Here is a 14825-nt window from a genome sequence, read left to right as displayed (position 1 = left end):
GAAAACACTAAATGTTTTCAAGATGCTTACATTACTGTCCTCAGTCAGGGGAGTAGTTAGTATCAACTATTCTAGAGTGATTTCTTAGCTCTTCATTTAGTAAAGAAGAAAAGGGGTAGAGAAAAGAGAATTTTAATCTTTGTGGTCACCTTGCTATAATCAGATACAGGAGCTATGTATCTTCAAACAGCTCTCAATCCCTTACTCATTTTTTTAAAAGCAAGTTGATTACAGACATTTTATTCTAGATGTAAAACTAGAAGTTAAGATAAATAAATCATGTATCATTGATAGTTGCCAAAGTACCTTAACTTATATATTTTCTATTTATTAAATTTATTGGGGTGACAATGGTTAGTAAAATTGCATAGGTTTCAAGTGTATAATTCTATAATACATCTACTATATATTGCATTTTGTGTTCACCACCCAGAGTCAGTTCTCCTTCTATCACCATATATTTGAAATAACTTGTACATTGTTTTTAATTAAAGTTTATTGGGGTGACAATGGTTATATTTTAAACATTGTTTTTTGACAAATATCCTATGAAATATATTCTATCATTTGTGTTTTACAGATGAGGACATCGAGGCCCAGAGATAGTTAGGTGGCTTTCCAAGTTTACATAGGCTGTAAATCCAAAACCTTGCTGCTCGTGTTCCAAATCAGTTTCCTTTATAATATTATTTTTTTTAAGATGGGATTACAACCCAATACAAGTCCTCTCCTCAGCATTTCTTATCCCTGTTTCTGCCACATCTATTTCTGCATCATACCTTTGCCCGTGATAATATCCTCCCCTGAAATGTTTTCTTGCCTTCTTTCTATCCTTCCAAATCTAATCCATCTTCAATTCTCAGTTGGGACTCAATCCAAGTATGTGTAACGGAGATGACTACAGAGATCATTTATATATATGTACCCCTTATACTGATTAAAATGCAATCTTACATTCCACAAAGTAATAAGCAAAGCGTTTCTAGTATTTACATGAAGTTAAATCTCTTCCAACTTGGGTGATTGTTTAAGACTCCATAGAACAGGCGATGGTTGAGTTGGGCCTTAAGGTGAGAGGTGCTGATGGAATGTGCAGAGGAGAAAATTATATTTAGAATGGCATTTTTGTGAATGCATAAGCAGAGATAAAAAAATTTTAAGAGTATGTTCAATTATAAGACTTATATGGAAGACTAACATGCAATAGAGTTGAAAATAAAGAATCTAAGGGCTTTAAATAATTTTTAAATTATCAAGTTAAACCCCTCATCTAAAACTGTTTTTAATTTTTAATTTTTAATTAATTTTAGACTCACAGAAAATTGCAAAAGTAGTACAGAAAATGTTTGTGTATCCTTCATCCAGCTTTCCTTGATGTTAACCATAGTATAATTCTCAAAGCCAGAAATCAACACTGGAACAATACATGAACCAACAGTTTTCAAGACAATGTACATCAGGCAATGAATGACAGTGATATCCCAGACAGGAAACAAATGAGGTGAGTCCTACAATGGTCCAGGCTTCCTGCTTTGAGAGAATTTGCAGGCCATGGAACAGGGAGTGGTAACTGAAGCTGAGACCAGCGGACGCTCTTAGTTGAAGAGACAGACTGAGAGCCTGGGGAGGAGACCAAGGCAGCTAGAGTTCATTAGACACAACGCAGGAGCAGAGAGGGCTGCACAGAGAGAGAGACCCAGAAATCTACAGAGGGTCCCCCTCAAATATTAAGCAGAGTACTGATCAGCACATGCATAATGGAGAACGACCCAAGACAAGGCAAAGGACCATCCAAAAGGATTAGAGGAAGCAGTGCTCACACACAGCAGATAGAACCTGTTCCCACCAGCCAAGCGGGAAAAACTCCTGGGGTCTTAGGTAGAGTACTCAGGAAGGTCTTGGCTCAATAATGGGGAATAATTTTCCCAGATTGAGCATCACTCAGGACCCACCTAATAAATTATAACAGCAAAACTAGAAAGGATCAAACAGTTACTGCATCCCAGAACAAGCTCAAGGAGGTATGTAGGAATACAAACATACGCATATCCATTGTTACCTTGCTTTGTGTATTAGTTTTGAAAGTCTGATGCTAGTCTGATTCTTTTGTCTTTGCAAGTAATTTTATCTTTTTGCCTAGAGAGATATCTTGAGGATTTTTATCTTTATTTTTGAAAACTAATAGTTGTATCAGACTAAATCTAAGAATTGCTAGTTCTGGGTTAATTTGCCAGATGAGCCCTTTCAATGTATTGATTTGGGTCTTTTTCTACTTCTAGATGTCTTCTTGGATTATAGCTTTAAATATTAGCTCTGTTCCATTTCCATTGTTTTATTTTTCTTCTTCAGGGCTCAGATAATATGAATATTAATCTTTCTTTGCTTGTCTTTCATTTCTACTACTTTCTGAGCCTTTTTACTTTTTTCTTTAACTCATTTCCATTCCCTTAGTTGTTTTTCCTGCCCTTCATTAAATTTTCATTTGGTCCATTCTTCCTTGTGCATCTTGTAATTTGTTCTTCTTCATTTCTGAGATAATTTTGTCTTTTTCTTCTAGTTCTTTCCTGAGTTTTAGGGTTTTAGATTTTAAGTGGTTTTTCATATCCTCAGATGCTTGTTTCAGTATATTTCATTCTTTTTGGAGTACAGACTTACAATTTCTTCTGCTCCATGGTTGTTTTTCAGGAAGGAAATTTTCCTCAGTTGATTGGCATGCAAATTCATTTCCTGATTTTCTGAAATATTTCTTCATAAACTTTATTTTCTTATTGTTCATTTTTATGACATTGCAGTGTTTTAAAAGAGTCTTGGTTTAATTCCTTTTCGATCTAGAAACGTCCAGGTACTTTAGTACGGTTTTGTCTGTTTCAATGGTCAAGAGAAATTGTGAGGCTTCCATTTTTTTGGTTCCTTTTTGTCCAATAGGACATGGAATGTCTCCCTTTTTCTCCTTTTCCCCTTTACCACCTGATTTCCAAAGGGTGCTTCTTCCTTCCTTTTTTGCCTTTTTCCCCCTCAGAAGCTTTTTTCCCCAGAAGACTGCCCTTTTAAAACATGCCTGTTCTTTTAAATCAGGTTTTCCCTTTAAAATATAGTCTATCCCTTTAAATTGCATGTCTGGTCCTTTATTCAGTATACCTGGTCCTTTAAGACGGAATACTTTGAAATCCCTTCTCTGCTGTCATGCTCTGATCTGCCTGGCTATCTTTTTAGGCTTTCCAGATTTCATGTGGATGTAATCTTTCTGGTGGCCACTCCAACTCACCCTCAGGCCCCTTCACTAGTGTACTTCCTCTGTGTCCCCGCAGTTTTTCTCAGTCTGCCTTTGCTTGCCACCAATCCCAATGGCGTGAGAAGGGAGCATGTGGACCACAGAACAGGCATTTGTTGACTTTTCTCTTTTCACTCACAGTTATTTTACAGTTCCAGCATTCTCAGCCTTTAATGTTTTCCTAGAATTTTTGTATAGATATAAAGTTATTTCATATCATTTGAAAAAGACACTTGGGGAGGTTGCTTACTACACTGCTGCCACCGTCTACAGATACCCTAAGTCCCCATTTTAAAATCTTTTATTGAAGCACAATCTACATACCAGAAGTGCACATATCATCGGTATACAGCTCCATAAATGTTCACAAACTGAGCATGCCCATGTATCCAGCCACAAGACTCAGGAAAATAACTTACCAATAGCACCACACCCCTGTGCTCCTTCCAGTCAGCACCCCAAAAGTAACCACAGCACAAATATGCTTTCTCTGCTTCTGCACATGCTAGAAATGAAACCACAGGGTCCATACTCTCACGTGTCTGGCCTAGGTCAGTGTGTTTATGAGGTTCATTCACGTTGCTCAGTTTGTTCATTCTTGCTGCTGAATACGATTTCATTTGTGAATGTGCCAAGTTGATTTACCCATTCTATGGTTTGAGGGTAGTTTCAGTTTATTTGGCTTATTTGAATAGTATTATGGTAAACATTTTTGTACATGCCCTTTGGTAATATATGTAAACATTTTGTTCAGTATATACCTAGGAATAGAATTTCTTGTTCATGAACCAGCAATATATAAAAATTCCTATTGCTGCATACCCTTACCAACATATGGTATTGTTTATCTTTTTTATTTGATCTATTCTGGTTGTACGTAGTGATATCTCATTGTGGTTGAGCATCTGTTCATCTTTTATTGGCCATTTGGCTCCCCTCCTTTGGAAAAATTTCTTGTTTTTTTTTCTTTTTTTCAGTAAGCCATTTTAAAGGAAAGAGACCTTTTACCTGGTGACTAGTGATTTCACCATGTTCACAAAACTAAGTAGTCATAGAGCAACCTAGAGCGACAGCACTGGATCCCCCAGGCTTTTTTTTCTTTTTTTTTAAAGATTTTTATTGGGGAATTGGGGGGATGGGAACAGTGCTGGGGAGTTGGGGAAGGGGTACAGACAAGTTGCTGTCGTTTTGTTCTTCAGTCTAGTTGTGGAGGACGTTGCTTCACTGGCCCAAGTTGGCACCATCATTGCGCTCTTCCCGGGCGAGGCAGATCAGTCGCCGGCTTCTGGACAGCCGCTCACTGCGGCTGCTCACTGCTCAAGCTGGCTGCTGGCTACACACGGTAGCCCATGGCAACCCACTGCCACAGGGGCTGCAGCCTACGCCGTTGCTGGTGACTCACGGCAGCCCAGCTCCAGGTTGAGCTGTTGTTCAGCATCTTAGCTGTGGAGGGCAGTGTCACTGGCCTTCATATGTGGGATCCGAACCGGGGCCTTCTGGCGTCCCAAGCCAGCTCTTAACCAATGCACCACTTGGCAGGGCCCCCCACCCCCCAGGCTTTTTTTAACAACAGGAATAAGGAGCTTTGTGGTTAATCCTGTTAGTATTTGGTAGTCATTGAAGGTTTTTGAAGTGGGTAATGATATGGAATTGGTGAATTAAATAGGCTAATCTGAATATGGTGAGTGAAATGAAATATAGAAAAGTGAGCCTGTGTTGGATAAAGCACTTGGAAGACAAATAGTACAAAAGTGGTAAAAACAGGGAAAGACAAAATAAGACTGGCAAATGAGGGATAAATCATTGAAAAGTTGGAAAGAAAAACCTGACGGGAGTGAAAGATTTCTCTAATCATTCTTTAAGCCTAGGAGACAAGAATAGTGATAACAGGCAGAATTAGGTAAATCACAAGAATGGGCTACTTGGGGAGGGGGAAAACATGAGTTTGGTATTAAATCCAATGATTTAATAAGACACATCAGTAGGATGTCCAGGGAAAAGTATCTGAGAGGCAACTGAAAAATAAGAATTTTAGTTTAAAAGGGCTGGTCGAATGGCTCAGTTGGTTAAGAGCTCTCTCAAGAGTGAGAGTTCTGAGCAACAGTGGTTTGAGTTCCGACCCAAGCTGAGCTGCCACTGAGCTGCCAACAGGTGTCAGGATGGCTCAGCTAAAAAAAATAATAAAATAAAAAATAATTTTAGTTGAAGAGATGTAAGGCTAAAAATAGAGATGCATGAATCATCTGTATAAAAGTGACATGGGATTGAAGATAATATAGAAAAACAACCTAGAATCAAGAAGAGAAATGCCACCCATATTTAAAGGATGGAGAGAAAAAAAGAATTCAAGGAAGAGTCAGAAAAGAGAGGCTAAAAAGCTAGGAGAAGAACAGAGAAATATAACAATATTCTAGAATGAGGCTCAAAGACATAAAGTTAAAGCAGTAGAATGTCAACACAAAAACCTCAGAGAAGCAAAATAACGTTATACCTGGGAGAGGAGAAAAGCCTCTTGGATACGGCATATGTGTTGTCATTGGTGACAGTGGAGAGAGTCATTTCAGTGGAGAGCTAGAGATGAAAGTTGTATTATCAGACTTCAGAAATGAGTTAATAATCAGACAGTATAGCTAGCAATACAGAAACAGAACACTCCATCAGTGGCTCCAACTGTGAAAAGCAGAAAAGAATTAGGTCAAATATAAGCAAAGGCAGAGTCAACTGAAAACTTTTTCATAATGAAAGAGATCTGTGCTCATTTTAGGCAGACAGAAAGATGCCCCAACAAAAGAGAGATTCATTGATAATACTGGAATACAGTCATGAAGCTTGGAAGGATAAGACGGTTTGGAATATCTTTTGTGAGAACAGTAGTAAGGAATTAAAGATCTGCTTTTGAGAATAAAATAAAAAGCTCTGAAACTCTTTCTTCTACAGTACAATCTAAAGATGTTAGATAAAGCATTCTTTAATAGTTTAGGTGAGTTTGCAAGAAAATAAAATTCTCAAATGCCAGAAACAAGAAGCCACTGAAAACCAGAGAGGAAAGCCTTCCAGTTGATATCACTCTGCAAGGCAAAGAGGAATGGGCGGGGTCGTTGCTGGATTAGGCATCCTAGGGGTTTTGATTTTTTTTTTTAATCTATGTGGGAATTAGAATTCACATCTCTGCTTCAAACTAGGACCCTTTAAAGACCCACCTTAATGAAAGGTAAATTAGGGAAAAATCAAACTATCCAGAAGCACAGAAACACATCAAAAAAATGTTTTCTTTTTAGTCCTAATCTTGGGCGGAAAAAATATTCTTTCCTAGGAATGCATATATCCGGGTCTGGGCCACACATACACAGATTTTTTAATTTGAGTTTATAATAGCCATATGTTGTGCCAACCCTCAATCTAAGAAATCAACATAAAAATTTGTCCCAGGTTGTTAATACCCTGGAATGCTAATGTAAAACAACTCTGAAAGGCTATGTTCCATCCCAGGAACATAGGAGTCCCACAGATAAAGTAACAATGAAGATGAACTTGGAGCTCAATAATTGTAAATGCATGAGCAATATTTATAAATACACTAGAAATCTGTCCACCATGTGCACAATAACTTCAAGGTTAGATCATCAATAAATTCACATAATTAAAAAATCTGAATAAGACTAGAAAATTATTATGTTTAAATGATTAAGAACATGAAAGAAGATATATAAAAAAAGCTTAAGAAAAATATACTGCTACTAATTTCTAGTTCATGTTTTGATATGAACACTTGAAGTAATAAATATCCCTCTATGTCCCCTTCATCTCTATTGCATGTATTTTATTATCTCAGTTTTTAAATAATTGTACAGTTATCTCATTTGAATTGCAGTGAATTTTCAATCCACAGGTAATAAGTAGGGGGTTTTCTTATGTGAAGCTTGATATAATTTTACATGAAAAGTTCTGTGACTATTTCTTTTTATTATGTTCTTCCTAAGTGATCATGGTAGAGACCTGAATTGTTGAAGTTTCTCTTTTGGTCCACTGCTGTACATACTGGAATTTTGTGACTAGATACCTACCTTTCCCTTCTGTCTTTTTTATTGAAAAGTGTAAATTCCACATTCATTTGTTTCCAGTGGAGAGCACATCTGTATTCATCACTGGCTGGAAGTAGATGTGATGCATTGAGTTATAATTAGAGATTTATGGCGTGACGATGAAAGCCTCGTATCCAAATTGTTCCACTGAATTGTGCTGTCAGCGTGGGTGAGGTGGGACATTGTATCCAAGTTCTCATGATTACGCTTCTGAGGTCTCTAGAAGAGGAAGATGCATGAGGTTGAAAGGCTGAAGCGAAGAAACCATGATTTTCAGTTCTTAGCTATCAGGGGACAGAGATGTGTGGGAATCCCGTGGGCCTGAGTTACAGAACCTTCTTCTGACTGTTGGCTCTGCCCGGCAGGAACAGTTGAAACCAAATACACATTTGATGTTAGTTCCCTCTGAGGCAGCAGATTCCACAGACTTTGCCACCAGCTCCCCCAACGTGTATTCTCTTTCAGGTTCACCCAGATTCTTCCATTTTCCTGTAGCACGTTCGTGTCCATCAAGCCACTTCTTCAAGGTGTTGCTGTTAGTGGTTTTCTCTCATCCTTTCCCCTTACCCCATCTCAACGCTTCTCCTAATTACATGATTTCTGTAGGAAGCATCTTGTTCCTTTATCAGTAGACCTTTTTCCAACCTCCACCTGGACACATTTAATGCTGCAGCAAAATGCAGGAAACTTCCTACCCAGGTTGCACTGTGGAGAGGCTGGACTGACCCTGCATTACTTGGTCGTGGATGCTTCCATGATTGAAATGAACTTTTATGAATATATTTGGCAGTTTGAGTAAATTTTGTTTTATAGGTGACTTGTATCTAAATCATAAACCCAGTATTTTTAATTGCATTCAATTTTGATGTGATTATCCAGTGTTTTATTCTCTCTTTTTTTGCCTCCTTGCCAGCTACTTACACAGCCCAGAGGTATTCTTTATTTATTTTTTTTTTCCGCTGAGCCATCTTGCCACCTGTTGGCTGCTCAGTGGCAGCTTAGCTCGGGCATCGAACTGCTGTTGCTCAGAGCTCAAAGTCTTGAGCGAGCTCCTAACCAACTGAGCCACTCGGGTGGCCCCAATTCTCTTTTATATATGGGTCAAAAAGTACATTTTGGTCAAATACCGTTCTCTATATTGTTTTATAGAAATATGATTATCTATATTCTCAGGTTGTATAATTGCAAGATAATTATGTGTTACATTTCATTAATGAGAGGATTATCTTAAAATATCACTCTCTGGGGGAATGATTTATTTATTTGTATATTTATGTCCATCTTCTCTATATAATCTGAGGTAACAGTAATAAAATAAAACACATGTTGACATTTTTCAAAAAAAAGAGAAGAAAAATATACTGTTTAAAAATTAAAATCAGGAAAGAAAATGCTGAAAAAAGAGACATTGAAAATGAAAGTAAGAAAGTAAGTAAAATTTCTAGGAATGAAAAATACAGATTGCCATTGAAATTATAAAATTCAGTAAGTGCATTAAACAGCAAAGCTAACATAGCATAAGAGTGTATTAGTGTGCATAAAGATGATCTGAGGAAATTGCTCAGTGTGAACCTCAAAGACACAAAAGATGTGAAAATATTAGGCAGAGGTTAAGAGAAGATAAAATAAGAAAGACTAACATACACATGAAAGGAGCTCTAGAAGGTGATTCAACCAAAGGAAAGTGGGATGAATTTTATTTTTTGAAGACTCAAATGAATCCAAAAAGCTTGAATTTTAAGTGGTTCAAGTTAGCACAACTGGCACACTGACTCTTCTCTTCTGATTATTCCAATTCACATTCTTCTATCACTTCTCTGAAGTTCTTTGGTAATTACAATCCATATATCACAATGTACCATCCAATTATATACTGTCTTGCCGACAGCCTTGATAGTTTCATACATGCTAGTTTTATCTCCCTAACTAAACTGTAGGATTCAAAAAAAGAGGTCATGTCTGATATTTCTCATGCATTTCCTGCAGTGCCTGGTATAACTTCTTCTAAATTTGAATTTAATGAGAGAAGTAATTGAATTAAAGGTAAAAACCTATACTGGATCCTTCAATATATAATACTTTATTTTATTTCTTATAATACCTTATTTTAATAAAGGCATATTCATTTATCTTTTTTATAGACAAAACATATCCAGTTCAACAATGCACACATTTTAACCAAGCCTGGATGAGCAAGAATTCAGCTTAAACTTCATCTTTAGCTAAAAATCCCTTTAAGTATTCATTCTTTTAGTATGCATCCAGCAAGTTATCATGCTGAGCATATTTTGTAAATCAAACTATAAATAGCTATAATAAATGTCATATGTAAATTGATCTATTTTCAAGGTTTCTGAGTACAACAGGGATCTGAATAATTTTCTGAATGGCTGACAAATACTTTTTCTGCTTTTGCATTTGGACATCTTCCAAACAACTGAGCAAATTTTCCTAAAATTTGATCTACAATTCTCTGTAAGATTAAAAACGGACATGAGAAAATCCACTTCTTAAAAAGGTAATTAATGAAGAAAGTCAATAGCAATGAAAATTAATGTCTTGAGCTAGATATGTGGTCAATACATTTATGTAGCTTTATTTCAATGGCATAAAAAAATGCATGATAGTAACATAAAAGAATAACCAGTGGAAAATGTGCACAGGTGCATAATTCATACTAGTGCTTCACTGCTGTCCATTTCAGCATAAAAATTTATTGCTAGGATACAAGTGGAGGGTAAATAATAAATAGCAATAATCTACACTTTCTTCATAACCTCTAAAATTGACTTAATGAAAGCAAGTCAAATCTTAAAAAGGTTTCTGCACCATTTAAATAACTGGGTTCCTTCATACCACGGCTTTATTTCCTGTATTGGGTAATTAATTACAGAACAGGGATAATATATTAGCCAAGAAAGAAAGTAGCCTGAAGAAATTAATACAACAGGAGATACAAGCTAGTGGTCGCTTCAGCAGCACATATACTAAAATAGAAAGTACAAGCTAGCAAACTCAAAGAGAAAAAAACAGAGTGATCTTCTATTAGCCTCTGTTTCCTACCAAAATGCTACCACACACACACACACACACACACACACACACACACACACACACACACACACACAATTCAAGCCAAAAGAAAGAGAATTTCAGAGTCCAAGACAGAAAATGACAAAGCGGCAGCTATCTCAGCTGACTGAGACATAGCTTTAGGTTACTTGTTCCTCACAAAAATAAATAAATAAATAAACAAACAAACAAACCACAGCTAGAGACATGAGATCAAATCCCATGAGTTCTTTGCTAATCTTAGTAGTTAATTCTCTTTACTTAAAGGCATACATTTTTATGGGTGGAGCACTTGAATTGGGTAAACGTTTTGACCTACCATGTTATATTGAACCTACAAGTTGTCTTGGACAGAATCTAAAATAAAACCCGAAATCCTAAACAAAGCTATACTTGATACTACAGTAACATAAAGTCAACTACTCAAAGGCCGTCAGTTATCCATGCACTCAGCTCTTGGGCCAATCCAAACTCACCATCGGAGAAGAGGTAAACATGCAAATCAAGCAGTACATGTGAAATCAATTTGTCCCTGGCTCTGTGTTTATCTGGAGCAGATTGATTGGTTTACAGTCTCTCATTGAGTAAAAATTTTTAGCCATGAAATTTTCCGACTGAAGTCCACCTAACTCCTGAGTAACAACCAAAAGGTCCCTTACCAAACCTCTCCTTGGGGATCTCTGGAACTTAATTCCATCAAAGAGTGCAGTCTTCTCCATCTGCTCACCATTTTATTTGTTAAATGCCCAGACTTCTAACTCAAGAGAGGAAGTCTAATTAGTAGAGAGAGCAGAGGGACCTTGAACAAATCAGTCTGGGAGCTCAGGACCTTGAGTGCACAATGGAGAGAAGGGCCTCAGTCCCACTTATGCCCTTCACAGGAAACCGACAATTAAATGCTCTGGGTCCTTGGGAAAAAGAGGCCTACGCATTAATTCTCTTTTGAAAGCATTCTCCTTTGAAAACCAAATCCCAAAAATGTTACCTCAGAAGCCTGCAGAAATTATAAGATGTCTGCTAGTTCTTTCAAGCCCTAGAGACACTGAGGGAACTTGTTTAGAGCTACCCTAGAGGTAGCACCAAGATCTAAACATGGATCTGCTCGATCCAAAGGCTGTAACTTTCCACTATACCACTTCATACATCTTTCAAAATCTTTACCATCTGCTTGATAATCTCTGCTTAGTTTCAGGGATACAAAGATGAGCAAAACACGGCCTTGATTTTGAAGATCACTTAGATTATTTCCAGGAGTCTCAGTAACTCAAGGTAACAGCCTAAGACTGTTCATTCAAGCTACAATGCCTTTTTCCATTTCACTTTATCAAAATTGCTTCTCTCATCTCAGTCTTGCATATTCTAACAGTGACTAGCCACTTAATCCACCCAGATTTCTCAATCTATAAGATCAGAACCATTCTCCTCTACTAATCCTACCATTAATGCTTAAGTAATGATAGTCCTATATCACTCTACTCAGTTGGTAGAAGAGAAAAGAGAGGGGCACAGCCACTCCAGATCAAAGACTATGGGTAAATAGTTTTAAGTGTCAACAGAAGTCATCTTTACTGTTTGACACAGGCCAGCTGATACCTGGAATACTGTTTGTAGTAAGGACCATTTGGTGTTTGCACAGGAGCTTCTTTGCAGTTACTGTAGCTCTTCATGAGTTCCAACTGTCAACACATATGCTGACAATTAAGTCCCAACAATTAAGTTTGCAAACTTGTTGCAGTGCTATTGCTAACCATTTTTTGTATCAGAGGGATTATTCATTATGACTTTGTACCAACTGGACAAACAGTTAACCAAGTTTATTATTTGGAAGTACTGAAAAGGCTGTCTGAAAAAGTTAGATGAAAACGACCTGAACTTTTCGCCAACAATTCATGGCTCTTGCATCATGACAACACACCAGCTCACATGGCACTGTCTGTGAGGGAATTTTTAGCCAGTAAACAAGTAACTGTATTAGAACACCCTCCCTACTCACCTGATCTGGCCCCCAGTGACCTCTTTCTTTACCTGAAGATAAAGAAAATATTGATAGGAAGACATTTTGATGACATTTAGGACATCAAGGGTAATATGATGACAGCTCTGATGGCCATTCCAGAAAGAGTTCCAAAATTGCTTTGAAGGGTGGACTAGGTGCTCGCATCAGTGCATAGCTTCCCAAGGGGAGTACTTCCAAGGTGACCATAGTGATATTCAGCAATGAGGTATGTAGCTCTTTTTCCAGGATTAGTTCATGAACTTAATTGTCCAATCTCGTATGCAATGATCCAGCACAATAATGCAACACTATTTACAAACACAATATTTGCATCTTATTAATATTTGCTTTTAAGGTGTCAATCAGGAGAGGGGAAAACAATATGGAATTATCTATGTTTCTTATTGCAAACACATGACTTCATTAGTATTACTGTAGGGTTCTCATGTGGGCAGTGAAATTTATTGGTTTCCGGAAGGTTAAAGAAGGGCAAATCTGGTTTTCATTGTCTATCATAAAATAACTGTTGGTTTCTATAATGATATCTCATATATATGGTAATCTCTTATAAGAAAAGGAAAGTTCCAGAATAAATTGATCACTAAGGGAAGGTCACATTAAAGAACTCTATAGGGTCTATGTTCAAATATCATGCAAGGCAACAGGCTTACAGAGATGAAAAAGGATTGTCCCTGACCTTAAGAAACTCACAATAGCAAATAACTACAATGCATTCTAAAGTAAAGGTTTGCATAAAGCTCCCCAAGAGCCTAGAGGAAGAAAAATTTTGCTCAATCAGAAAAGGTCAGGAAAAGCTTTACAGAAAATTTGAAGTTTGAGTTACTTTTAAAAGGTTTAAAACCATGGATAGAAGTCAAGAAAAGGGCTATTTTGGAAAATAAAAAGCCATACTTTCCTCAATGATAAGTTTGACTTCAGAACTCTCTCTTGATACAAATACCTGTCAGCTACTTGTCTATAAAATGGGGCTGACATCGCCTCCCTTCACATAGATATTGTGAGAAATGATTGTCACACTCCTGACGAAGTGGAAATCATTACCAACCCAGAAGTGCAGCATATGTCTCCATGCTTCCTGCATCACACTCACTCCTGGAGGCTAGATTTTGCAACAGTGTTTCCACCAGACAACTGACTCTCCTTTGATGACTGCCATGTCACCAGGGAGAATCCACCAACCAAACAGCCCAAGCCCTTGAAAAGAGTCAGGAAATATTTTACATAATGATTCTGTTTGATAGCCAGATCCCACAGATATGTCACAAAGACAGAGACATAAAATATCCAACTAAATGCAAAAGAGAGCTAATCAACATGCTTATAGAGGTGCAGCCTGAATGTGAGAGAAGCCAAAAGGAGTAAAGGACTCTCTGTTGCCCAATGTGGTCCTGTTTTATTGTTGACTTAATCACTAATTTCTCACCCAAAACAGCACAAGGAAGTTTAAGCCTTAATCACATTAGGAGATGATATTGTGTCCAATAAGACCTAAAGTGTACCCCCAGGGCAAACTTGAGGCTAGCCCAATTCTCCTCCAAAGTTCACTTGGAAGAATTCATATTTGTGAAAGATGGCCTCAGAGATAAACTTCCCTTGACTGTTCCATCAGTGAGACGTTAGAGAGCTGGCTAGGCAACATTGAAGGATACTAAAACAAAGTCCTATAAAAAGTCCTTCTTGCCCATATAGCAGGCATGTCATGGAATGTGTTAATTGGCTAATCATATAGTACCTTTTCTGTGGAACCTCCAGAGAAACTTTTCTCAGATCTTGGTACAAGACAGGTTCTAAATCTCCTGGGAGAAAGGTAAATTTTCATTTTATGGACACTGAAACTATCATTACTAATCCTATTTACACTTTTGCTTTGATTACCAGGAATCACACACACAATTGCAAAGCACACATACAGTTAAAATGCCCTTGTAATCATTGCACAAGGACCTATGGCACGCATTTGATGTTATTTCTTTGTTTGTTTGTTTGTTTGTTTGTTTGTTTGTTTGTTTGTTTGTTTTGTTCAGCTGAGCCATCCTGCTACCTGTTGGCAGCTCAGTGGCTGCTCAGCTCGGGCTGGACTCGAACTGCTGTTGCTCAGAGCTCAAACTCTTGAGCGAGCTCTTAACCAACTGAGCCACTCGGCCGGCCCTTGATGTTATTTCTTTTACCCCCATTTCTTCTTCATATTTATTTCATTGTTTGTTTATTTTTACTCTCTTGTACTATTTCTGTAAGATATAAAAAATAAAATCCCAGTCAAGGAGAATAAATATTGATACATACCTGTCTATAATTTATAAAGGTCAGTAGATAGCATCACCATATACTATGGGGCAGGAAAACAATTATCCTAAGAGAGAAAGTCTGTATGGTACCCAGTAAG

The sequence above is a fragment of the Hipposideros armiger genome, unplaced genomic scaffold, assembly GCF_001890085.2.
Source record: "Hipposideros armiger isolate ML-2016 unplaced genomic scaffold, ASM189008v1 scaffold_151, whole genome shotgun sequence".
NCBI lineage: Eukaryota > Metazoa > Chordata > Mammalia > Chiroptera > Hipposideridae > Hipposideros > Hipposideros armiger.
This window is presented reverse-complemented; position numbering follows the sequence as displayed.